This window comes from Protopterus annectens, chromosome 6.part0 (assembly GCF_019279795.1).
Source record: "Protopterus annectens isolate FY-2018-M chromosome 6.part0, PAN1.0, whole genome shotgun sequence".
In the NCBI taxonomy this organism is placed as follows: domain Eukaryota; kingdom Metazoa; phylum Chordata; order Ceratodontiformes; family Protopteridae; genus Protopterus; species Protopterus annectens.
In genome coordinates, this window is record NC_056737.1 from 1,993,608,349 (window position 1) to 1,993,633,274 (window position 24,926).

The window sequence follows — 24,926 nt, forward strand, 5'->3', positions numbered from 1 at the left end:
GTAATGTGATTGGAGAGTTCACGTTTAAATAGTCAGAAGTGTGGATGTTTTGTATTTTTCTGATGATGTCTGTAATAGATGAAAAGCAGATGTATTAAAGTTAGGTACACTTAAAATTATAACATGCAGTTTTATTTTCGAGCTACTCCAGTGTGGTTTTGGTTTAATACAATTTTCCCACAACTCCAAATTAAAGTACAAGATTAAGGTCCCAGAACAAACTAAAAAATTCAAACAGGTACATCAGAGCAGAAAAATAGAAAATAGTATCACCACACAGGTCACTATAAGTGCAACTTAAATATTTAAGAAGAATTGAAATAATTAAAATAATTTGATGAAAACCTAGTTACTCACAGTTGTACACCTGTCCAAGTCATGTGTAAATGCTATGCACTTATCCTTTCTGAGTATCACCAGCAGTCCTCAGAACTTCGCTAGACATCTCTAAATGGGATCCCACAGATGTTTAAATTGCTTCAACTTTATTTTTATACTTTGTGAATAGGAATGCTTTGGCTATCAATCTGATGATAGTTAAGTACACCAGAACAATTTTCTAAGTGGTACAATTCATTGTTTACACTTAATTCTAAAATAAAAGGTAATTAGTATTCTAAAACATGCACACTGATTGGATACCTAACTCAGCGTGCCTATTGTTAATTGAGCATGTAACGCCATGCCCTGGCCCAGCAATCAAGGAGCCTCAATCCTCACCACTAACACCAGAAAGGGTGTCTCATATATGAAGAAAGAATAACAAATACACACAGTAAAGTGCAATTTCCCTTAAGAGCACACAGAGATCACTTTCAGTCCAGGGCTGGTCACTGCCTTGCTCTCCAGGTCCCCAATAAGACTCCCCACTGGCACAGCTATAGGGTCCAGATCTCAGCCTAGCTGGGCAAGCTAAAACCTCCAGCATCCTCTCTGTCTAACCAGTGCTTTGTGTCCCTACCCAAGTAGCTGACACACACACACTTTGAGATAAGAGTTTATACAACCACACAGACACTCCTGGGAAAGGCTGGCACAAGTTCTGCAGCTGTGCCCCTATTACCCAGACTAAACAGTAGTACCACCTGCCACCACCCAGCTAATACTTATTAGCTACTCAAAGACCATTAAAAGGGTGTCCAATTATTACTGTGCAATATTATTATCCAATTGGTAGCATAACTAAACAGTCAAGGCTTACTGGAGTGACTTGGCACAGCAATCACTATAAATATGCAATATACTCTAGAGCTTAAATTATCTCTACACAAAACAGCCACAGTTGAAAGGTTTTAAAATATTTAATAATAAATAATAACACAAGACAATACTTTTTACTACACAGTGCTAGTCAAGTGTTCTGGGATCACAGAGAAATACTTAAAATAATTAAGTAGTACAGTTCTGACATCACAGAAAAACACAGTCTAATCTTTCTAGTTCCTAGCTTTTTCTAAAAAATAAAACACAAGTCTAAGATAACTTACATAAGAAAACAGGCAGAGTGCTGATGAGTTGGATGGTCAAGACAAAAATACTTAATACTCTCTGATTGTCTCTGTTTAAATTGAAATTGCAGTTCTGATTCACATTACATCATTCTTCACACTTTCGTGGGGTTCCCAGGGTACACATTACATCATTCTTCCCTGGGTTCCCAGGCTACAGAAACTGCATTTACATTCTTAACATCTCCTTTTGTTATCTTGCAGCCGGTCAGGAAGCAGAGCAATAAAAATACATTTGCATGTTTAAATCTAGCAATTTAACTCTTGGTTAAAACAATAGAAAGAATTTCTTCATCTAGACTCTCGGCACCACTGTCTACATCAAAGGGACACAACATGCTTTACTTTGGTCAATAGAGAGCACTGTTGTTTCATTTTTTCAGTTCCACATCTAACAGCAGTTTTTTTCCCATTTAAGACAACAAGCCTGTGTCTTACATTGATATTTACAAATGATAGAATTATCTATAAAATTCTCTCTGGCTAGGCTGGCAGCCTTCACATTTCTTTGCTCACTCTTCACAGAGCATATTGACTAGATTAATTAAACTATTATTGAGCAGCCAGGCATTCTGTTTGGATATGCTTAAAAAAAAACAATATTAGAATATGTCAAGAGGGACAAAGGAAAATGTCAAAAAAAAATCAGAACATTCTGAAAAACTCTTAATAGTTAAAAGGTATAGGTACTGATAATGACCTATCATAATGCTCTTTCTTCTGAACTGTCCAGACTGTTGCAGAACATCTCTCATTTTATGTATATGTTTGTCTATCCCTGTAAAGGTTTCAACCCTGTTAACATGTTTAGGGTGGCACAAAAGCAAGATGAGTGTGAGAGTGAATGATAGAGGCAAACTGCTAGAATACTGCCTTGTCATGTAGCTCGTTAACAATGAGCTGATGTTTGTGCAACATATTCTTGTGCAGTGCATCAGTAAAAAGTGAAGAATGCAGAAGAACACTAAAGTGCTTCTAGACAAAGGCATTATTTAAGAAAGATAAATAATGTCATTGTATAATATGAGTAATCCACTCCTGGATCTGGGTATCACAGAATTAAACCACAGTTGGCTGTGATCATGTGGGTAATTCCTTTAATACCCACCCCCCCATTTGTGGGTTACTGCTGAATAATATATTAATTAATGTAAAATTTGAGCAACTCTGATTCATTTATAATATTTTTAAAACAACTTCACGCTTCGTTTTACATTACCCAGTTTTGTTTAAAAAAATCACTGTGAAATATAGTCTGTATTTTGACAAAGCTGCTCATGAATGCTGATATGCTTTTCATCAAGAAATGTCCAACCCAACTTGGTCCTGTTGATATAAGTATGTCCTGGTTGGTTTCATACTATTTGCAGAATCACTGGCCTGCCATATGTATGTTACTGTGCATTCAAACTATTGGCAAACAGAAAGATTAAGTTTTATTTCTGAATGAGAGGAAAAAAATAAAAATTTTAACAGATGTTGTTTAAGTAAATAGTATGCAAAAAATGTAATCCTTACTTATAGCACTTTTTGTAAAGCTTCTATAAAATATGTTCAATCAGCTTAAGAACTCCAAGAGGTACATCTGGTAACCTCCCCGATGGCATTGGCTGGTTGAAAGATAACTTCTATTTATCAATTAATTAATTTATTTACTGACTAACCAACTTATTTACTTATTTCTATTTTGATTTTTGTTTATCATTGTCATTTACACCGTCAGTATGAAGTAAGAATGTTTAAAAGTTTCTTCAATTTGATGTTGAAATATAAACTTGCTTTATGTACAAGGCAGTTGTGCATCTGATTCGGTTACTGATTTATTTTATCTTTTCTTGGTAGCCAGACAGTGCTCGCAATTGATGGGATTAACTTTAAAACACCACCACAGTTTCAGAAATAGGATATGTTCTGTATTTATTTATCTCAGTTTAATTTTGAGATATTTCTTCTTTACATTCCAGGAGACACAATAAATAAATTAACCAAAAACCAAAAATCTATGAAAAACTCTATAGCTGTTTATCCTACCACTGAAGGTCAAGTTCATTAACTGCCCCTGTAACCATGGTGATACTTTTTTAAACTCTTAGGTCCCTCAGGACCTTTTTAGAAAAAAAAAATGAATTTCTTCAAATACTGTACAAAATCATACTTTTAACTTCACAACCCTCTCTCAACCCCAAGAGTTCAGAGTCTGTAACATACCACCAACTTTGGCTCCACAAAATAAAAAAGTTGTTTACATCCAAAACAGTAATCTAGTATTTTTGAATTAGTTTCCCAAAATGATCCCTTTTTACCAATATAAATATCTATGTACTTGAGCTGGTTATATAGGTTCATAGGTTCATACTAGGCTATCTGCCCTTGGGCATTTATAAGCCTAGCCAGAGTGTGTCTAGCTTTCACCACCCATTTTAAATGAATTTTGCTATGCCCTTTTTTGAGGTTAGTATACTGTGCCTCTGTCTAACAGTGACACAGAAGTGATACCCGGGGTAAACCTACAATCTCCCATCCACTCATCAAGATTCCTCTTGAAGAGAGTCAATGAGGGACTCTGCCTAACCTGGACTGGGATTTTATTCCAGAGTGAAGAGAGCCTCTGGGTTATGAATCTGTCCCTCCAGCATGTCCTATTTATTTCAGTGCTGAGGTTCAAGTCTCTCGAGCCCGTAGTTCGATGGGATTTGGATTTTCTGAGGTGCAGCATGTCCATTAATTCCGGGTTGGACATGGCTTTATATGTCAGGCACAGATCGCCTCTGAGCAGGCAGTATGCCACTGAGTACAGCTGGAGTTTCTTTAACCGGGCAGCATATGGCATCTGTTTGAGCCCTTTGATCCTCTTGGTGAGGTACTTTTGGGGTCTTTCCAGTTGCTGCAGGTGTCTGGTAAGGTACATCCCAAAAGGGGCATTGTACTCAACTCTGGGCCTGATGAGGGATGAGTAAAGAGGCACAATGACCTCCCCTGATCTAGATGTGAATCTCTTCATGATTAGGTTGGCTATATAAAATGTTTTTCTAACCACTTTAGCCACGTGGTTTTCAAATGAGAGATTGCTATCAACTTGGGTCCCCAGGTCCCTAATTACTTCTTCCGTACTTAATGGATTACCACCTATGTGGTAATTTGTGGGCACTTTGTTTTTGCCAAAGGGGAATGCTATACCCTTTTTGGTGTTTAGCTTGAGGCCATGGCTCTGGAACCAGTTGTCTGTTTCTATGAGGCCCTTTTGTAGGATGCTTGTGTCAGCTGGAGAGTCGATTATGGTGCCTAGTTTGCAGTCATCTGCGAACTTGGTCAGCCACAGTCCTTCCGTGTTGGCCTGTACCTCCGAGAAATATATACCGAACAAGAGAGGTCCCAGGACTGATCCTTGTGGGACGCCACTTGTAACTGGTTTGGAGTCTGACATGGCTCCAGCAATTCTAACCATGTGGGTTCTGTCCTTGAGCCAGTTTTCAACCCATCTAGTGACATAGGGGTTTATATTTAAGCTGGTGAGCTTATCTATAATGCCCGAGTGGGGTATTGTATCGAAGGCTTTTGCGAGGTCCAGGTAGGCTGTGTGGACCACCTTCCTCTCATCAATGGCCTTGGTGACTGTTTCAAAGAAATTGACCAGGTTTAAGAGGCATGATCTTCCCTTAACAAAGCCGAACTGGGTAGAATCCAGTGTCTGTAGGTATCCAATATCTTTATTTATGAGGTCCATGATGATCCTTTCCATAGCTTTGCAGACCAAGCTAGTCAGGCTTATGGGGCGATAGTTTCCAGGATCCATTGAGGCACCACCTTTGTGGAGAGGGACCACTGTTGCTGTACGCCACTCTTTGGGTACATATCCTGTAGTAAGGCTGAGATTGAGCAGTAGTTTTATGTTTGGGTTTAGCTCTTCTTGGAGTTCATGTAGGATGCAGCTCGGGACACCGTCTGGTCCCATTGATTCTGTGTTTTTTGCTTTGGAGAGGGCAACTCTTACCTGAGCATCTGAGATGTCAGGGGGGCCGCACTCTGCTGGGATAGATATTTGCCCTTTTGGTGGGGAGGGGGGGGAGAAGTTTGTGCTGAACCTGTCAGCTAGGATGTTGGCAATGTCTGTGGGTTCGGTGTATTTCTTGTCATTTTGGACTAATTCTGAGCATATCTGTGAATTCCCACCCAGGTTCCTAACATAACTAAAGAAAGCCTTGTGATTATCCTTAGTGTCCTGTGCAATTTTTCTCTCGAAGCTGGCCTTAGACGATTTTATGAGTGCCCATAGTTTTTTGCTAATACTGATCAGAGATGCCTTCCCTTTTTGGGATTTTGCTCTATCATGTAGTAGCTTCCTCCTTCTATTGTATAGTTTGTTTATGGCTGGGGTCCACCAGACAGGATGCCTGCCTTTGGAGGATTGGGGATTGGTTTTATTTGGGATTGTATGATCCATGCATTCCTGAAGGTGTTCATAGAATGCATTTATAAAGGATTCTGCAGTCTGGGCCGTATTTTCCACAGGCCCAGGGGCGTTGAAGGATTCCACCTCGGTTTTGAGGAGTGTGAAATTTGCTTTAGAGAAGTTTTTCACTGTGGTTTGCTGGGCAGGGGGTGGGGTTGGGATGTGAATATCCAGTGAGATTAGTTTATGGTCTGATCTTACCAGTGAGGGATACACTTCTGGTCTGGAGCATAGAGCCCCCATGTTGGTGATGATCAGGTCCAGTATGTTTTCCCCTCTTGTGGGAGTGGTAACAAGTTGTTCCATAGCATTTGAGTTTATAAATTCTAGAAAGCTTTGGGCTAGGGTGTTGGAGCTAGAGTAATGCTCCCAGTCTAAGTTTGGGTAGTTGAAGTCGCCCAATATAATGGTGTTTGGAGAGACCTTCATATTTTCCAGGGTTCTCAGGAAGGCCGAGTGGGGTTCCTGGGTTTGGGAGGGTGGTCTGTAGCAGGCTATAAACTGGAAGGCAGTTTTACCCACTGTTAGTTGCACATGGATAGTCTCTGATGCTTCATGCTGTGCCACCAACCCGGAGGTGTGGGTATCTTTGACGAATATTGATACTCCCACCTCCTTTTGTGGTTCTGTCCAAGTTTTGAGGCCGAAAAGCATGGTATGAGGTATAACCTGGTAGTGCTGGGGTGCTCTCGGGAACCTTGAACTAGGTTTCTCTTACTGCACAGATATCGATGTTCTCCATGCTAAGGAGAGTTTCAAGTGCGTGCATCTTGAGGTTTAGACTTCTGGCGTTGAGTAGCATTACTCTTAGTTTCTTATCCCTTGTGATACCTATGGAGGTGGGCTTGTCTTTTGAGCCTTGCCTAAAAAAGGCACTATGGGGGTGGCAAGAGCCTTTGCCAATATCCAAAAGCCCAGGGGTGACAGGTGCAAGCCATACCTAGTGAAGCATCGTGGCTTGTCGAGCATGTCATCCCAGGCTGACAGGCATTGGATCCCCTTTGAATGACACCAATACTTAAACCAGTTGTTGAAATTGATCATCTTGTCTTCATATTGTGGCATCATTCTTGGTGAGGGTAAGATGCTACTCAAGGTCAGGGTCATACCGGCCTGGGCTACATGCTCAGAGAGCTCCTCTATGTCTCTTTTCATGTAGTCCAGGGAGGTACATCTCAGGTCATTCACACCAACATGGACAATGACTGAGTCATATTTGTACTTGCCTTGGAGTGACCTGAGTGCTTGTGTTATGTGGCGGATCCTAGCACCTGACAGGCAGTTCACCGTGACCTTCTCCTTCTTCAGCCTGGTGAGTGGGACGTCAGTGAGCCTGACGATAGAGTCATGTATTACAAGTGTATCAGGTGTGTTGTTTAGCCTTAAGGGCTGTGACTGTTCGGCACAATGGCTTTGTGAGCTATGTGTTGCATGCGTTTTGTTTTGGGGTAGCAGTTGCTTGGGTGTCTGCTTTGGAGGTCTCTGCTGTTTAGGCAGATTTTTATTTAGAGCCTCCGAGTATGTTTTTGTGTGTTTATGTGTTTGGTTTGCTGTCGTGGTAGGTCTATGTGAGAATGGAATTGTAGTGAGTGTGGTTTCCTTCTCCTCCTGACTGGTTACACCAGTACTGAGTTGAGAGAGCTTAGCCTCCAGTTTGGCTATATGGTTGCATCTCTCACATATGTTGGATTTTGTTGGGAGGAGGAGAGGGTTGTCCTTGTACATGAGGCAGTTGTAACATTGCCTCAAGGTTCCCAGATTCACCAGCTGGAACAGAGAGGAGATTGACAACTGACGTTTGGACATGCTAGAATAGTACTGGGAATTCCTTTATAATTGAAAAAAAGGGCCAATGGGGAACAAGGTACTCAAGGGGAGTTTGTGAGGGTGTAGTGCTTTTTATTTATTAGTGCTGACTTATATAATTGCTTTAGTGAGCAAGTGCCAGGCTTTAGAGTAGGAATAGGGTGTTTATTATGAGAACTAGATCAGTTGTAAGGGAAAAAGTGAAGAGCAGACTTTGTGGAGCCGAGAATGGTTTAAACCCAATTAAGCAGAGCTGCCCAATGCTGCGCTATGCACAAAATTGCGCAAAGCCGCGTCAAAGCGGGTTTTATACAGGGGGACTTGAAAGAGCTAGAAATTGGCCCAAAACAGCCAATAGACTACCAGATTCTTGTGCTGGGAACACTCCTCCAGGGATAGATAGGCTGCTCTAAGCTCCCCACTGCCACTGGTGAACAAAGAAGCCTCCCTTTATCCAAGAAAGGAAATGGGCAACACAGGACCTTTCCAAAAGTCCAGAATACAGTAAAGCCTGTATTTGGACTACTCTAGGTCAGGAAAGACGGGAAACAAGGATAATTTTTTTTTTCTTTTTTGCAACAAACAGCAGGAAAATGCAATAAATATGTAACGCAGACTAGCGCACTTGAGTGTGTAGCCTCAACAGGTAACTGCAACAAACAGGACAAACTTTAAAAGTGCAGGTGCAAAAACAGCTTTAAACAGTCTAAAACAGTTCAAGAAGCAGCAATACATGCAGTTTAGCTAGATCGGACAGTCGCCCAGGTAGTAGCAGGAAACAAAACACTTTTATCAGGTTAGCAGTCGCTCTTGTATAGACTGAGTGACAACCATAGGTAATGGCAAGCAGAAATGAAAGGAATGTCTGCAATCAAATGACATACCTTATGGCTGAACATCACATCACACCACTGAGAAAGCGTGGATTCCTCCTTTTCTGAATAACTCTGTCATGTTATGTTAGGCATGTTTGTCATGATTTCTATTACATATGTAGCCATAACTGAATATATAGTTTAGAAGATAAAGCCTCCAGCAAAATGTTAAAAGCAAACCTTGTGACTTACCAGGACCATCATGTTCTTCTCATATATATGCTCACACACACACACACACACACACACACACACACACACACACACACACACACACACACATGGTTTCATTTTCTTAAGTGGAGACATGATAAATTTATGATAAACAATGCAGGTAGGATAATTTTGGAAGTAGATGTTTTTTATTGTAGATGTGCTACATACAAAAATATCCTCATTTAGGTCAAACATTTTGCTCCCTGAACAATATTAGTCTCATGGTAGCGAGCTGTGGTTGGCACACTGGAAAGGGATTTACTTAAGTACTGCTAAGTTCTTTTTCCCATACTACATGTTGATAACAGTAGCACTGCAGGTGCACCCAAACTTCCAAACTCTGCAAAGGGCAGTCTTGGTGGAAGTAAAGATTTGACAACTATGATCTGTATCAAAATTCTGCTTTTAATATGTACCCCCACCAAACTGGTCAAATTCTAGAACAACATGAGGAAATGTCACTAATGAAGTATGTTCAGTAATCTGGTTTTGCTCCCACTGCAATTTTTATACCACAGAGTTTTATGCCTTCTTATCCAAATAAGACAAACATTTATGTTCCCATTCTCTCATATGATGAAAATGTAATGCTTTGTCTGGCACAAAAAGATTCCATCCTTTTCATTTGGTGGATCATAAACAGCTCCCTTCACAAGACTGGAAATGGAATGAATGCATACAGCTAGAGTGCATGCTATTTGTCTAACTGTTATGTGAGATGCCATGAAGATGGTGCTCAAGGAAAATGCATTCATTTTTAACTTACTGGTATTCTGGGTTCTGAAGGTGAAGAAACATGCAACAGCCTTCTGAGGTTATACAGGATATGTATGTGCTACATGACCTGCTGTAAATGCCACTGGGTCACATACAACAGAGAGGAGGAGTCCAACACCCACCTCCTTCCCCCTGGCATACATTCATGGCTCAAGCCTCTCTGGAGTGGACATGCAGCAGGACTATTGGCACAACCTATTAAACTTGTTATCCAGCAAAAGGGCAATTGCAGGTGTTCCTACTGTGAATATTTGCAGCAGTGCAAATGTATCTCACAAGGTATATATCCACAAATGTATCCCACAAGGTATATATCCACAAATGTATCCCACAAGGTATATATCCACAAATGTATGCCCAAGAGGTAAATATCACACCAGCAATATACCTATTAGAACATTTATCATTATCAAATTTTCCTCAACGCAGACTAATGGTTATGACTCAATTTCACTGAATGTGGTGGTACTCCCTGCTTCCATACTCAAATTAGGTTGGAATTACATAGTGCAAAGAATTCCTGAAGTCTATGGAACAGATGGGCTGACATAGTACTATTTATTTGTAAATAGGCTAGAAAGTGCTAATGAGGAAAGCAAAAAAAGAAGAAAAATGTAAAATACAAATGCAGCACTGTAGGTTTGTAATGTTTCCAGTCTACAAATGATCCTTAGCCATATGCAAATTAAGCTTAACTTAATTTTTCCACTTGAAAGGCATGTCATTGTTTTTATCTAGTTTCCTCAGCATTCACCATACTGAGATGTTGCTGGCACTGCTATAAATGTTTACACTAAAACAAAAAAACATGAATTATCATTAAACAACATTATAAATAAGTTGTCTATACCTCCAGCTATTTCTACACCATGCTTGGCATTTCTTGATCACCCATCCCATCCCCACATCCTTCAGGCCACTCTGTGCTCACTTACAGTGTCAGAATATCTGGCAAGATTGCCAGTAAGTTTTTTGTTCTACAAAATATGGGCCAAGAAAGGCATCTTTTTTTTTTCAGACAAAGGTTGGTACATGTCCAATTAAACATTCCATTTAGCTTTTTATAGCATTTTGCCACACCTGGAAAAACATCAATCACAGCAAAGACATGGGTCTATATCATTTCATTAAAGTATTATTCTATCGAATACCTTTTTATCGAACCCTTTTGAGTGAAACACCTATATATTTGACATCTTTTTCCCGCCACTTTTCCTGAATCATCATTCCAATTAGTAACAAAGCACAAATGCGCACGCCTTATTGATATGTCACTGACCAAAGTGAAAACTTACACAAGGATGGTTTCTGTCTACTGGAATAGAACATTTTACCCTTTTTCAGTAAGTAAAGCCATGACTATAACTTATGGGGTTCTATATCACTTTATTCTATCGAATACCTTTTTGACAAACCCTTTTGAGTGAAACACATATTTGTCGAATGCTCTATTTAGTGAATTACATTTAATCAAACTGTTTTTGTTGGCCACCTGAAAAGTATGGAACATCTAATGTAACTTAACAACTGCAGAACCCGAACCATTTTACTGGTAAACTATATATTTAAAACATTAAAAATAAGTTTACTAACCAAATATACTTAATGAAACACCTTTGCTTTTGCAGGGGGGCTGCACACCCTTGCACACCCAGCAAATTAAATATACCAACTCCGAGATCGCAGTATGTTGATAAAAAGGGTAAACTAGAAGTAAGCTATGAATATTCATGCCAGCAGTGATATGAATATTCATTAACTTTCACAGATTGTTGAATGGTGGGTGGGGTTTAAGAGGGACTTGCTACTGCTAATATTCTGTTCCGGGTGTTGGCCAACAAAAGCAATTCGATAAAATGAAATTCGATGATAGAAGACTTCAGCAAACAGGAGCTTCAATCGAAAGGGTTCAACAAAAAGGTATTCAATAGAATAATATTTCAATCAAGTGATATAGATTCAATTATAAGATGTGAAAAAACAAAACAAATTGTGAATTCTGTTTGCAGACATGCCACTTACTCCTGAGTGTGTCTAAATGTATTTTAGGACCAGTGTCGTTTTCTCTAGAGTTGCTATGGATTATTCTTTGCTGAATTTTCCAGTCTGTGTAGCTAGTCATCACTGACTTTCACAGTTCTCAAATGTTGTTGTACAGTATTCATAATTACCTGTGCATAGCATCCATTGGACATGACTGATACCCTTTTCTACTTTAGCTGCTTTAGTTACAGGCTGGATGCTATAAAATATGAACACTTGATTTAATAGTTATTCATTTTGCATGTGGTTATCTTTGTAGTCATAAGACATGCCTTACACTGTGTATGTGGTGCTTTTATTAATTTCTTAACTGGTCGTTAAGAACCCTTTTCTCCATGACCCAGGTCAGAAGTGCAAGGGTAGCTACAACATATTTGGAAAACTTAGATAAGCCAATTAACCCTCGTGTTTGGGGAGAAGGAAGAAACCTTCTGGACCCTGGAGCTATGAGGCAGAGATCTCATCTGCTGAGCCACCATAATGCTAAAGCATACAGGCAGCTAGCAGCGTTATCTTACTTTTTCTTATTCAAATCAGTTGCCCTTTAATAAATACAGTTTTTGAAAAGGGTAAATGGGTAGTTGTGTATTAAACAGAAAATGACCCCTGTCTCGGGTGCAGCCATTTATTGTTATTTATGGAGGAGTATATTTGTATTAGCACCTGGGTCATTGTTGTGCAATACTGGAGTTAGTACTTATAAGTTTGGTAGGGGTTGGTTACAGAGCCCACCACGTAAATGCTTTATTTTAGTGTTAGAGATTCAGCTGTACAAGATGGTATATATGTCATAGACAAATGAAAAAAGAAATATGCTGCAATTGGGCAATTTCGAATCTGACAATGTTGTTTACTTTAATTGTGACTGGATATTGGAGGTAAAGAGATAGAATGGAACTCAGAAGTTAACTCAAGTGGGAATGTATTTTGTCAACATAAAGACTTGTTTTCAATATATGCGCTTCAGCTGTGCGAGGTGGTATGCAAATAATCAACACATGAGATAGAAATTTTCAGCATTCAGAAAGTTTGGGTGCACTGTATATATTTCACTTTGACTTGCAGTCTTTTAGCCTGATATATTCTGCAGTACTACTGTTTGTACAGCACTTTAAATTTCTGAAACCCACAAAGGCAGTCAGCCTGATTTGAGTTGTTATTATTATTATTATTATTATTATTATTATTATTATTATTGTTGTTGCTGTTATTAGCCGTTTCCTTTAGTGAAACACCCTGTATCCCAAAAGATGACATTTTTGTCACTGATAGTCACTCAGGGTGGCAGTATAAAGTACACCTTACTTATCTCTGGTAGGATTGTTAGTAACTTCCCTCTAGTGATACTCTGGTTTGTGTTATTTGTTATCTTTCTAAATTTAGTGCAATAAGCCCTTCTTTCTTCAGCTATCAACTTCAGATTGTTCTTAAACTATATTAGTTTTCTGAAGGCTAATAAATAATTAACTGTTGGGACTCCTCCCACCAGTCACTTCCTCTGGTAGGACAAGTATCAGGTTTCCTGAAATTCTGTCACTGACCCTATGCAATAAAAGAGACTTAATAGAGTTACGTACCTAGTTGGAAGGATATGAAGGACAATGAGCACTTTGCTATATATTTTTTTGTCAAAAATATTGATGATTAGTATGAATAGAAGGCCAGGGAGACAGATTTCTAAATGAATTGTCACAAGATGTGATGTGAACCTAACACAGTATGCCCTGAAGATATTAGGTAACAGAGCAATGTCATGGAGGTGGAAACAGATAATCTGCATTTCATTATATATATGGCAGTTCGTACATTTCACTTTAGTCTTTTTTTTTTAATGAGCTGCTGAGTAATTTGGTCAACTTTCAGTTCATCAAACATGTAGTTTAAAGATATTGGAATGAGATTGTAAAATTGTGGGGGTTAGGGACTTTTTCCCCACTGTTGTGCGATGCCAGAGTCGGTATATGTACAGAGCAGGAGTTGTGAGGAGTGCAGCCCTCATGTGGTGGTGCAAGGGTTTTCCCCTGCAAAAAATGTTGGTTTCCTTTTGTTTCTTTTCAACTGATTGTACAGGCCAGTGAAATTAGTTGATAATTTTAAGTATAGGCAATCTTTCTGTCTGACTATTGAAAATACAATTGTGTATGTACATGTATCAGGAAGAATATATCCTCTGGGATCAGGAGCTATTATGTTTAGACTCTAAATGTCAGTTAGTTTTAAACAAGAACACTGTGAGTAGGATTTCCCTTATAAGGCTGCTAACCATATCACAGATAGTGCAGAATCATTCATACTTGTTTTCCATTGTGTTTATGACAGGTATGTCACTGTAATATGGCTGACAGTTTTTGAATATGTAATGAGAACCAGTGCTTCAGAGAGTGTAAGCAACCATAGCATATTTTGTATATTTATCTATTTCTTGTACATTTCCCCTAAGCACAAGGGGCAGGTAGTGACAAAAAAGTTTGGCTGGAAATGAACAAAACGTATGCAAAATAGATTTGCACTGTACCTTCGCAGATTACTTTCAAAGATAAGCCGTATTTTGTGCCTTTACTCCTTTTTGTGTCAGTTACTGATGTTGTGGCATGAGTCACACCACTGTGCTAAGACAAAAGCAAGTTATATCACCTACATTTGTTGGTGCAGTTTACAGTGAGTTAGTAATAAAACAAGGACTTCCCTATTTGCATCGCTATGGAAGTAAAACTATAATACAGGTTTTATAGCAGTCTGCACTGCACTGCGCAACATTTACTACTTTCATCAGATGGATTTCTACCACTGAAACTGATGTTATTCAAACAGATAATTACCTGTGCATTTAAGATGGATCCTGACAACCAGGTGCTGATCCTACATAGCTGCCTATTACTATAACATGCTTCCTAGTATATATTTACAGATGGAAATAACTGTAACCCATGGAGTTTGAGGCAGTGAACCTTTAGTGATTTATGCAGCCAAACTCAGTTTAAAGCCTGACAAGAACTTATAAAAAAATAAAGGATCATACTATAGTTTTAAGTCTGGGCAGAACAGTCTGAGCATGCAGGTTAAGATTCAGACGGTCAGGTCTAGAATATATTGCTTGAGATGACTTCTAATGAAATATTAGCTTAGTAACTTTTTTAATATCAGCAGTATTGCATAGGCTATACATCACTATAAATATATCTGCAATGCAGACTGTGGTGAGTATGAAAGGTCAAATAGAAAAGCCTTTATAAGAAACCGTGCATACAGTCAAGATAGATTTTATAGATCTTCATGTGTAGCACACAAAAAATGTATTTCCATTCTTTTACAGTGAGAATAGTGTCTGTACCTGACAACATTTTATAACATAGAGACATTTTATTTTATTCTTATCACACCATTAAATTTATCTGGTATCTGAGTGTGTATTTTGTTATTGATGCATGCTACATTAATTAAAAACTGCATCAAGGTATCGTGAGTAATTTACTTGCTGTAAAGCATGAATGTTTAATTGGATATACCCCTGGAACATTCCTTTAATAGGCTTGCTGAAGACGTATTAGGTGTCCTCCAGGGGAGCAAGAAAGTTACTACCCTTGAACAATGGAAGCTGAGAACTGTGAAAAGGACATCTCCTGTTCTTCTTTCTTACATGGACATTTGATTTCCATCATTGTGGAACTCTGTGAGAAGAACAAAGCTTATTTATAGCTTTATGACAAATTATGTTAAGAAAAATTGTATTAAAACTGTATCTTACTCACACACGCATACACGCATGTAGCTTGAATGTCTGCTTCTTTGTCTTCTGTGCTAAAATTACTCCATCCCAGCTGGTCAGTAGCAACTGTTCCCTTCATTAGATTGGTTTATAGGTTTATAGATACTTAACTACACTGCTGATCTATGAGGATCTTGAGAGGCCTAGCCTTGCATTCCCATGGTAATTATCTTTAGCCCTTATAGTTTGCTATATTAGTATCCAAAGTTGGGTGAACTAGTATATGTTAGGGTAATTATATGCTTCCCTTATCCCAGAGGGTCAGTGATGCTAAGCCAGGGGTTAATTTGTAGTTAACCATCTATTTGTCTAAATAAGGGAAGTACCCTGTTGTATGTGGAGTAGAAGACAATTCCATATGACTGGTATTCTAATTGATACATATACCTATTCCTTCAGCATGTTTTATTAATTTTGCAAAAAAAAAGATTTAGGTCCCTTGAGAGTGTGTTTATGACACCACTGGATTTGTGAATGTGTAATAGGTTTAACGGAAAAGGATCTATTAAGTCTCTATACACAAAGCAGAGGTCACCTTTCAATAGCCTGTATCATACCGAAAAGAAAGACAAGGCTTTGAGATCGTCTGCATAAATGTTCTTCATGTTTCACTGTTGCAGTCATCACCTGTGGTTTATCCCTGCTGTGGTAGCCCTTGGTTAGCCAGAGTACCAGAGTCAATGTTTTTCTGCGTCGGCTGCTGTCACTTGCTGGCTGACATTAGGTTGTCGTGCTACAAAGGTAGGCAGCCAATGTCATTACATCAGTCTTTCTTGCCATGGAGCCCATAGCAGAAGCAGTTCACAAGTCTGCCGGTCGGTCACTTCCAGAGTTCGAATTACAGCTGAAAACATCTAAAGGTAAGTACCCCATTGGGTATCCTTTTTTCTTGCACTAACCAATGTCCGAAAAAGTTAACAATTGTCTCACCTGTGGAAAGCAAATACCACACCAAGACTTCGACTCTTACTGCATCACTTATTTAGGCCCAGACCACGACATCCCCCATTGCCAGATCTGTGCCCTCTTTAACACGAGAACTATTTATCATAGAGCTCTTTTCGTAGCCAAGTATTTTCATCTTCCGTCTTCGTTTTCTGAAATGGTGTCCATCAGCCAACAATCCATAGACTTTCTGAAAAAAATGTAAGGATAAAGATAGAGACAGACCACACAAGGCCAAACCTTCCAACAACACCACCGCTAAGCAGGTCATCAGTTCTCCGGAATTCAGTGAGGCACCTTCGCAGACCCTGATGCCCGATTCAATACCTTTGCAGGCCTCTACTGAGACCCATTCGGAGTCCATTATGTCTCAGAAATCTTCCTCATCTTCCGAGCCTTTGGTTGTCTCTGCCTTGGTTGGGTCCGGAGCTGCGACGGCTTCCGAGGAGGTCTTAAGCACTACCAAATCTAGACTAAAACCAACGTCATTTCCACCGACTGCCATTTCTCTCAGACAGATGGATACTGTTAGGCCTAGAGGCAAGGACTCTCCTAAGAAAACTACCAACAGCCACCATTTTACCCCTCCTCCACCCCAAGCTCAAATGCTTAAAATGGCGGAGGATCTTATCACCCTTATCAGGGGTAGTCTGGCCGTACCTTCTAAAAGGAAAAGAGACCCTTTCCCTGAAATTCTGACAGAAGAGAACAGGATTCTGAAGAGTCTGATTATTCAGATTTTGAAGAAGAACAACAACCTCTTACTGCTTATGTGGATTCAGATGCAGAGGAATCCATTCCTTCTGCCTCCCCACCAGAAGATCTTTCCTTTGGGGAAACCCTTCACATGCTCAGGGAACATTTCCACTGGGAATCCCAGAACTTCCCTCAGTCTAAGAAAAGACTAAGAGAGTTTCTAGACTTGCCCCATCAGAGACCCTTGGCCATACCCCCTATCTTAGAGGTGGTTGATGATGTCTTCCATAAATCCAGCCTAACTCCTGAGACCCTTCTGCCTGCTCTGAGAAAACCTGACAGCTACTACAGAGTACCAGACTCTCACAAATACCTGTACAGAAATCCTGTTGCAGACCCGGAGGTTATTACACAGGGACCAAAAGGAGCTAAGGCTAGTTCTGCAAATAATCCTACTCCTTCTGACAAGGACTCCAGAGCTCTGGACAAATGGGGTAAAAAAGTATACATCTCTGCAACCTTAGCTGTCAGGGCACTCAACTGTCAATTCTATATGTTAAAATATCAACAACACACCTTAGAACTTTTAAAACAAAAGATTTCTACCTTTGCTGACTCTGCCAATTCGAAAGAGCAAGCAGATTTACTGCACTCTACTTGTCAAGTGGCTAAACACTCTTTACACTGTAGATATGACACCCTAGAAGCCTCAAGCAGGGCAGCAGTATCAGGATCTGTCATTAGAAAACATGCATGGGTTGAAGGAACAACCTCTCCCTGATCATGTCAAATTTAAATTACTTGATACACCTTTGGATAAGGACCACTTGTTTGGAGAAAAAGCAGAAGAGGTGCTTAAAAAGGTGGAAGACAATGCAAAATCTATGCAAACAGTAAAAGATTTTCTTCAGGTACAACCTCCTAGGTTCATCAGGAATTTTCCCTCAAAACACTGGTCCTTTCCCGCACCTAGCAGACAGGGGCAAGGTAAGCCCTGCAGGGACAGACCACCAAGACTCCTATCCCAGGGACAGCAGAGAACCAAACAGTGGACTGCTTCTGCTCCAAAGGCAGGATGTTCTAAGCCAACACTGTATGGCAGAAACTCTCAACGATGCCCTCACTCCCTCTGCCCTCTTTTTACTCACCAAAAACTAGGAGGAAGGCTCTCCATCTGCAAAGAGAAGTGGTTTTCTGTAACAAAGGACTAATGTGTCTCAAAGATCATTTCTCAGGGATAGAAATTCTCCTTCAATGAACTCCCAATTCCAAGAGGGTACCCAGACCTACCTCCAAATCAGTAGTCAGAGGGACTGAAACAAGTCCAAGCTCTCATATCCCAAGGGGCAGTAGAACCTGTCCCCTCAGATCAAACAGGCAAAGGCTTTTATTCCAGACTATTCCTTGTTCCCAGAAAAGACGGCACTTGGCACCCCATCCTAGATATTTCCATTCTGAACACCTTTCTGGTGGTCCCCAAATTCAAAATGCTAACTTTGCAGCAGCTACTGCCTATGCTGACAAATAATACTTGGTTAGTTACCCTAGAACTAAAAGATTCCTACCTCCACATCCCCATAAGGGAATCCTGAAGAAAATTCCTTCGCTTCAGAACAGGCTTACAACGCTTTCAGTTCTCTGCACTACCCTACAACTTTTCTACTGCTCTCAGGGTATTCACCCCATCCTGGATCTTTCCATTCCCAACACCTTCCTATTGGTCCCCAAATTCAAAATGCTAACTTTTCAGCAGCTACTGCCTATGCTGACAAATAATACTTGGTTAGTTACCCTAGACCTAAAAGATGCCTACCTCCACATCCACATAAGGGAATCTTGCAGAAAATTCCTTCACTGAAGAGCAGGCTTACAACACTTTCAGTTCTCTGTGCTACCCTTTGGCTTATCTACTTCTCTCAGGGTATTCACCAAATGCTTAGCCCCAGCCATAGCCTTTTGCAGACAGAAAAATATACAAATTTACCCTTACCTGGACAACTGCCTCATTCAGGCAGAGTGCAAAGAAAAGCTCCTCGAGGACCTCCTCTTTGTCAAATCCCTCCTAACCTCCTTAGGGTACACCATCAATGAGAAGAAATAAAAGCAAACTCCCTCCAGGGAGATCATTTTCTTGGGAGCTCTGCTGGATATAGCATCCCAAATGGCCTTCCTATCCCCAGAGAAACAGAGCTTCCTGCCTCTCTGTTTTACACAGCTGGCTTCCAAAAGTCACGTCACTGTGAGGAAGTTCCTGCAAGCCTTAGGGTACATGGCATCCTGCATCCTTCTAATTCCTCTGGCCAGGCTTAACATGAGAAAACTTCAGTGGTACCTAAAATAACTTTGGTGTCAGCACTCTCAGCCTCTAGAGACCTCTCTACCTCTGATCCCCTGTATAAGGACCGAGTTTCTCTGGTGGGCAGGGGCCTGTGCCCAGAACAAGGGCCTTCCCTTCACCCTCTGCCCAACCAGGCATACCATTACCACCGAAGCCTTAGACATAGCTTGAGATGCTCACCTAGAAAGCAGGTGCACCCAATGACTTTGGGAAGCACAGCACCTTCCCTTACACATCAACCAGAAGGAAATGATGACAGTACAAAGGGCTCTGACATCCTTCAAACCCCATCTCAAGCCAAGGGTTCTCCTTATCAAAACAGACAACACCACAGTAATGTGGTACATCAACAAACAGGGAGGGATCCAATCTTACCCTCTGTGCAGGCTAGCCATTTACCTGTGGCTGACAGCCTTGCCCATGGGACTACATCTGATAACACAATACCTACCAGGGATCAACAACACCCTGGCAGATCACGTAAGCAGAAACCTTCTGGTCTCCCACAAATGGCAGCTCCACAGAAAAAAATTTCTGCAAATCACTCAGGCATGGAGGACTCTGGAGGTAGATCTGTTTTTTCTTTTTACTTCGCATCACAACCATCAGCTGAAAAAATTCTGTACCAGGGGAGTACCACCACCTAGCCTGGAAGGTGGATGCCTTGACCATCCCCTGGAACACCCTTTTTGTCTATGCATTCCCCTCCTCTGCCTCTTATCCCCAAGATTCTGATCAAAATAAGAGAGGAGAGGCCAAAGACCATCTTCATTGCTCCAGACTGGCCCAGGCAACATTGGTACCCCTTACTGGGCAGCCTGATGTTTACAGCCTCCTAGGTAGCTTCCCTTGATCTCAGACCTCTTAACTCAGGTGGGAGGGGAATGCTGCACCCAGACTTGCAGACTCTCAAACTATCAGCATGGCTAATAAACTAAAAGCAAACAAGGGGTCCTCTTAAGCAAACAGGTCCTGGATATTATCACAGAGGCCAGAAGGCCCAGCACCAGAAAATCTTACACAGGAAAAATGGAAAACATTCTGCTCCTGGAGCCAGTCCAGAGGGGGCAATACCTCACAACCTTCCATCACTCTTATCCTGGACTACCTAGCGGAGTTTCTTAATAGTGGCCTCTCCTTCTCTTCTATTAAAATCCATGTCTCAGCCATTTCAGCCCATTTTGATACAGATCAGCCCCTGTTCTCCCATCCTTTGCTTAAACAATTCCTCAGAGGGGCTTCTAATATCAGACCACCCAGAAGGCCACCCACTCCAGCCTGGGGCCTGAATTATGTTTTGGAAACACTTACTTTACCTTCCTTTGAACCTGCTGCTTCAGCAGAACTAAGGTACTTCTCTTGGAAGACTCTTTTGCTCCTAGCTATCACTTCAGCCAGAAGGGTTTCAGAGCTACAGGCACTGATGGCCATTGAGCCCTTCATCATGTTCCATGCAGACATTGTCTCCCTGAGGACCAATCCCTCCTTTATGCCCAAGGTGGCATCTGATGTAACTCTCAACCAGACCATACATCTTCCCACCTTCTTTCCTAACCCTCAAAACAAGGGGGAAAGAATTCTGCACTCACTAGACATGCACAGACAGCTCAGATACTAGCTGGACTGTACTAAACCCATCAGTAAAATGGACCAACTTCTTGTCAACTTTGCCCCAAGGGTGCAGGGGAAGCCCATTTCCAAACAGACCATTTCCAAATGGATATCACACTGTATGCATTTCTGCTACTGTTTGCATGGGAACCCCCCCAGATCTATTCGAACCCATTCCACTAGGGTAGACTCCACTTCCACGGCATTCCTCAGAGGAGTTCCCACCAAGGACATCCTGGAAGCTGCCACCTGGATTTCTGTCCATACCTTTACCAAGCATTACCACCTGCCTCTATTTTCTAAAGCTAGGGCAGGGTTTGCCTCTGCAGTTCTACAGGGCATGCTAACCCATTCCTAGGTCTCTTACTGAGCCTACCACTCCTCTTCTCAGCTTTGGGAATCCTCCCACAGGTGATGACTGCAACAGTGAAACATGAAGAACATAGTACAGTTGTGTACACTTACCATAAATGTAGATTTTTGAGTGTATTCAGTGTTGCAGTCCTGGTTTCCCACCCTCCTCCCCCCTTATATCTTCTTTCTTCAGGGAGACATACATTTCTAATAGTGGCATTTTAGCCACCAGGACCACTCACCTTATTTACATGGGCCTCTGACTGGTTATGGCAAGAAAAACTGATGCAATGACGTCGGCTGCCTTCCTATATAGCACTGATGACCTGACGTCAGCCAGAAAGTGACAGCAGCTGACGCAGAAAAACATTGACTCTGGTATTCAGGCCGGCCGAGGGCTACCATAGTAGGGATAACCCACAGGTGATGACTGCAACAGTGAATACAATCAGACATCTACATTTATGGTAAATGTACACAGCTGTACTTTCTTATGATTTAGGCTCTTCTGATTTTTTTTTTAGTGAGAATGTACCTCACAAGACATCTGAAGCAGATGGAAAGGCCACAGAAGTACCTCACAAAGAGGATTACTGGCCTCAAACAAATGCCCTACACTGACCGCCTCAAAAAACTCCAGCTTTACTCCGTAGCATATCACCTACTCTGAGGTGATCTCTGCCTAACTTATAAAGCTATGTCAAACCCAGAGCTGTTGGACATGCTACACCTAATGAAATCCCAATCCCTCCGAGCTACATGGTCTAGGGACCTAAACCTTGACACCATGGTAAGCAGGACACCCTGGAGGGATAGATTCCTGTCCCAGAGACTTCCTATACTCTGGAACCAGCTACCCATCTATGTCAAGCAAAGTTCTTCATTAGCACTCTTCAAGAAAAATCTTGATGAGTGGATGGGAAATAGGAAATACACCCCGGGGATCACTTCTGTGTCTCTGCTGGACAGTGGCACAGGAAAATAACTTTCTTGGCTGGCGTAAGTTATGGAACCTTGCTGGCTAGGCTTACGTAGGCCCTTGGGCTGATAGCCTAGTACCTACCTATGAACCTATGCACCTTTGAGAAAGCATTGTGTTCATTCCAGTTGTGACAATTGTTTGAACAGGTACAAATCAAAAGGGGTGTAATAGTCAGTGAATGGACTAATGAGCGCTGACTACAGTTGAACAATTAAGTTCTTTGATCTAGGCACCATACCTTTAGATAGGTTCATAGGTACCTGGGAAGGACTAGGCTAATGGCCCTAGAGCCAATGCAAGCCTAGCCCAATAGTGTTCCCAGTCATCTGGCTTACCAGACGTTAGTTCCCAGTGCCCCTGTCTAGCAATGCAATTAAGGTGATTCCCCAGGGTGAATTTCCTATTTCCCATCCACTCATTAAGATTTCTCTTGAAGATGGCCAGTGAGGTGCTCTGCTTGATGTGAATGGGGAGTTTATTCCAGAGTATTCAGAGTGTCTGGGTTAGGAACCTATTCCTCCAGCAGGTTCTGTTTAATGTGGTGATAAGGTTGAGGTATTTGGAATGAGTAGCACGGAGGGATTGGGATTTTTTCAGATGAAGCATGTCTAGCAAAGTTGAGTCAGACATGGCTCTGTATGTCAAGCAGAGATCGCCTCTAAGTAGGCGATATACGGCGGAGTAAAGTTTACATTTTTTAAGTCTATCTGCATAAGGCACATGTTTGAGTCCTAAGATCTTCTTTGTGAGGAACGTCTGTGGCCTTTCCAGTTGTTGGAGGTGTCTAATGAGGTACATGCCAAATGGGGCATTGTATTCTATAATGGGTCTGATGAGGGCCGAGTAACGAGAGATAATGACTTCTTTTTTCCTGGATGAGAACCCTTTTGTGATGAGATGTGCCATGTAGAAGGACTTCCTAACTATAGTGGCAACGTGGTTGTCAAAGGAGAGCTTGCTACCTACCTGTGTCCCTAGATCCCTTATAACACCTTCAAAGTTAAGTGGGTTCCCTTTGATATGGTAATTTGTTAGCACCATGTTTTTCCCGAACAGAATGACGATGTAGTTTTTGAAGTTGAGCCTATGGCCATAGTTTTGGCACCAGTCATTGGTTTCTATTAGGTCTTTTTGTAGGATGTTCACATCAGCTTGAGAATCAATAGTAGCGCCCAGTTTGCAGTCATCCACGAATTTGGTTACCCGGAGTCCCTTGGTGTTGGCTTGAACTTCAGAGAAGTAGATACCAAACAGGAGAGGACCCAGAAACAATCCCTGTGGGACTCCACTTGTAACTGCCCAGTAGTCAGATTTGGAGTCAGCTGCTTTCACTGCCTGGGTTCTATCAGTGAGCCAGTTGGCAACCCATCTAGTGATGTACAGGTTAATGGCCCAGTTAGTGAGCCTATCAATGATTCCAGAGTGTGGGATGGTGTCAAAGGCTTTGGCTAGGTTGAGGTAGGCTGTGTGGACAGACTTGCCTTCATCCACTGCTCTGGTGACAGCTTTGAAGAAGTCTATCAGATTGAGCAGACATGATCTGCCTTTCACATACCCAAACTGCGTGGGGTCCAGGGTTTTAAGATTCCCTATATCCTTATTTATAAGATCCATAATAATACGTTCCATAGCCTTACAGATCAGGCTCATCAAGCTAATGGGGAGGTAGTTCCCAGGGTCAGTAGTCACACCCCCTTTGTGGAGTGGGATGACTTAAGTAGTGCGCCATTCAGTGGGAACAAATCCAGAACTGAGGCTGTAGCTCAACAGGGCACTCAGGTGTGGTGCCAGTTCTTTTTGTAGATCATGTAGGACACAACCCGGTATATTATCTGGTTCCATGGAAGCTGTATTCTTAGCTTTGGTCAGTGCGGTTTCTACTTGCGCAGTTGTAATAATAGAGAGTTGCTATTCCTCGGGTATGTGGATGGGCCTTTTGGGGGGTTGGGGGGAGTAAAATTCACACTAAACCTGCCTCCCAAGATATTGGCAATATCAGTTGGTTCAGTAAAGTGGTGCCATTGTGCTGTAGCTGTGCAATGAAAAAGGACTTCATTACTGTAGTGGATATGTGGTGATTAAATGAAAGCTCACTGTTGACATAGGTTCCCAGATCTCTAATTATGGGCTCAGTTTTTACAGTGGAATTGTTAATGTGATAGTTGCAAATGGAGTCATGCTTGCCACAGGACACAATTATACATTACTTGTCATTAAGTTTTCATCCATGCTTTTGACCCCGGCTATTTCTTTGGGACAGGCCATCTTGTAGGATCCTGGTTTCATCTTGGAGTTTACAATAGTACCACTTTTGCAGTCATCTGCAAAGTAGGTCAGCCACAAACAATTTAAAAGAGCTTTGAACTCTGAGAAGTAAATGTCAAAGAGGAGTGACCTGAGGACTGAATCCTGGAGCACCTGATAGTGACAGGTCTTCTGGAGAAGGTAGCGCCACCCACCTTTACTTCCTGGTTCTGTTTAAGAGCCAGTTTGCTATCTAATAAGTGACATACAAATTAACATTGCTGGGGTAGTTTATTTTAGATGCCTAAGCATGGG

General features: G+C 41.3%; 1 protein-coding gene across 1 annotated transcript in view; it reads left to right on the top strand.

Moving 5' to 3' along the window:
- PDE11A (phosphodiesterase 11A) overlaps positions 1 to 24,926 on the top strand; it is a 3,012,459-nt gene that overhangs the window by 1,312,136 nt on the left and 1,675,397 nt on the right. The gene's annotated exons all lie outside the window — the stretch shown is intronic.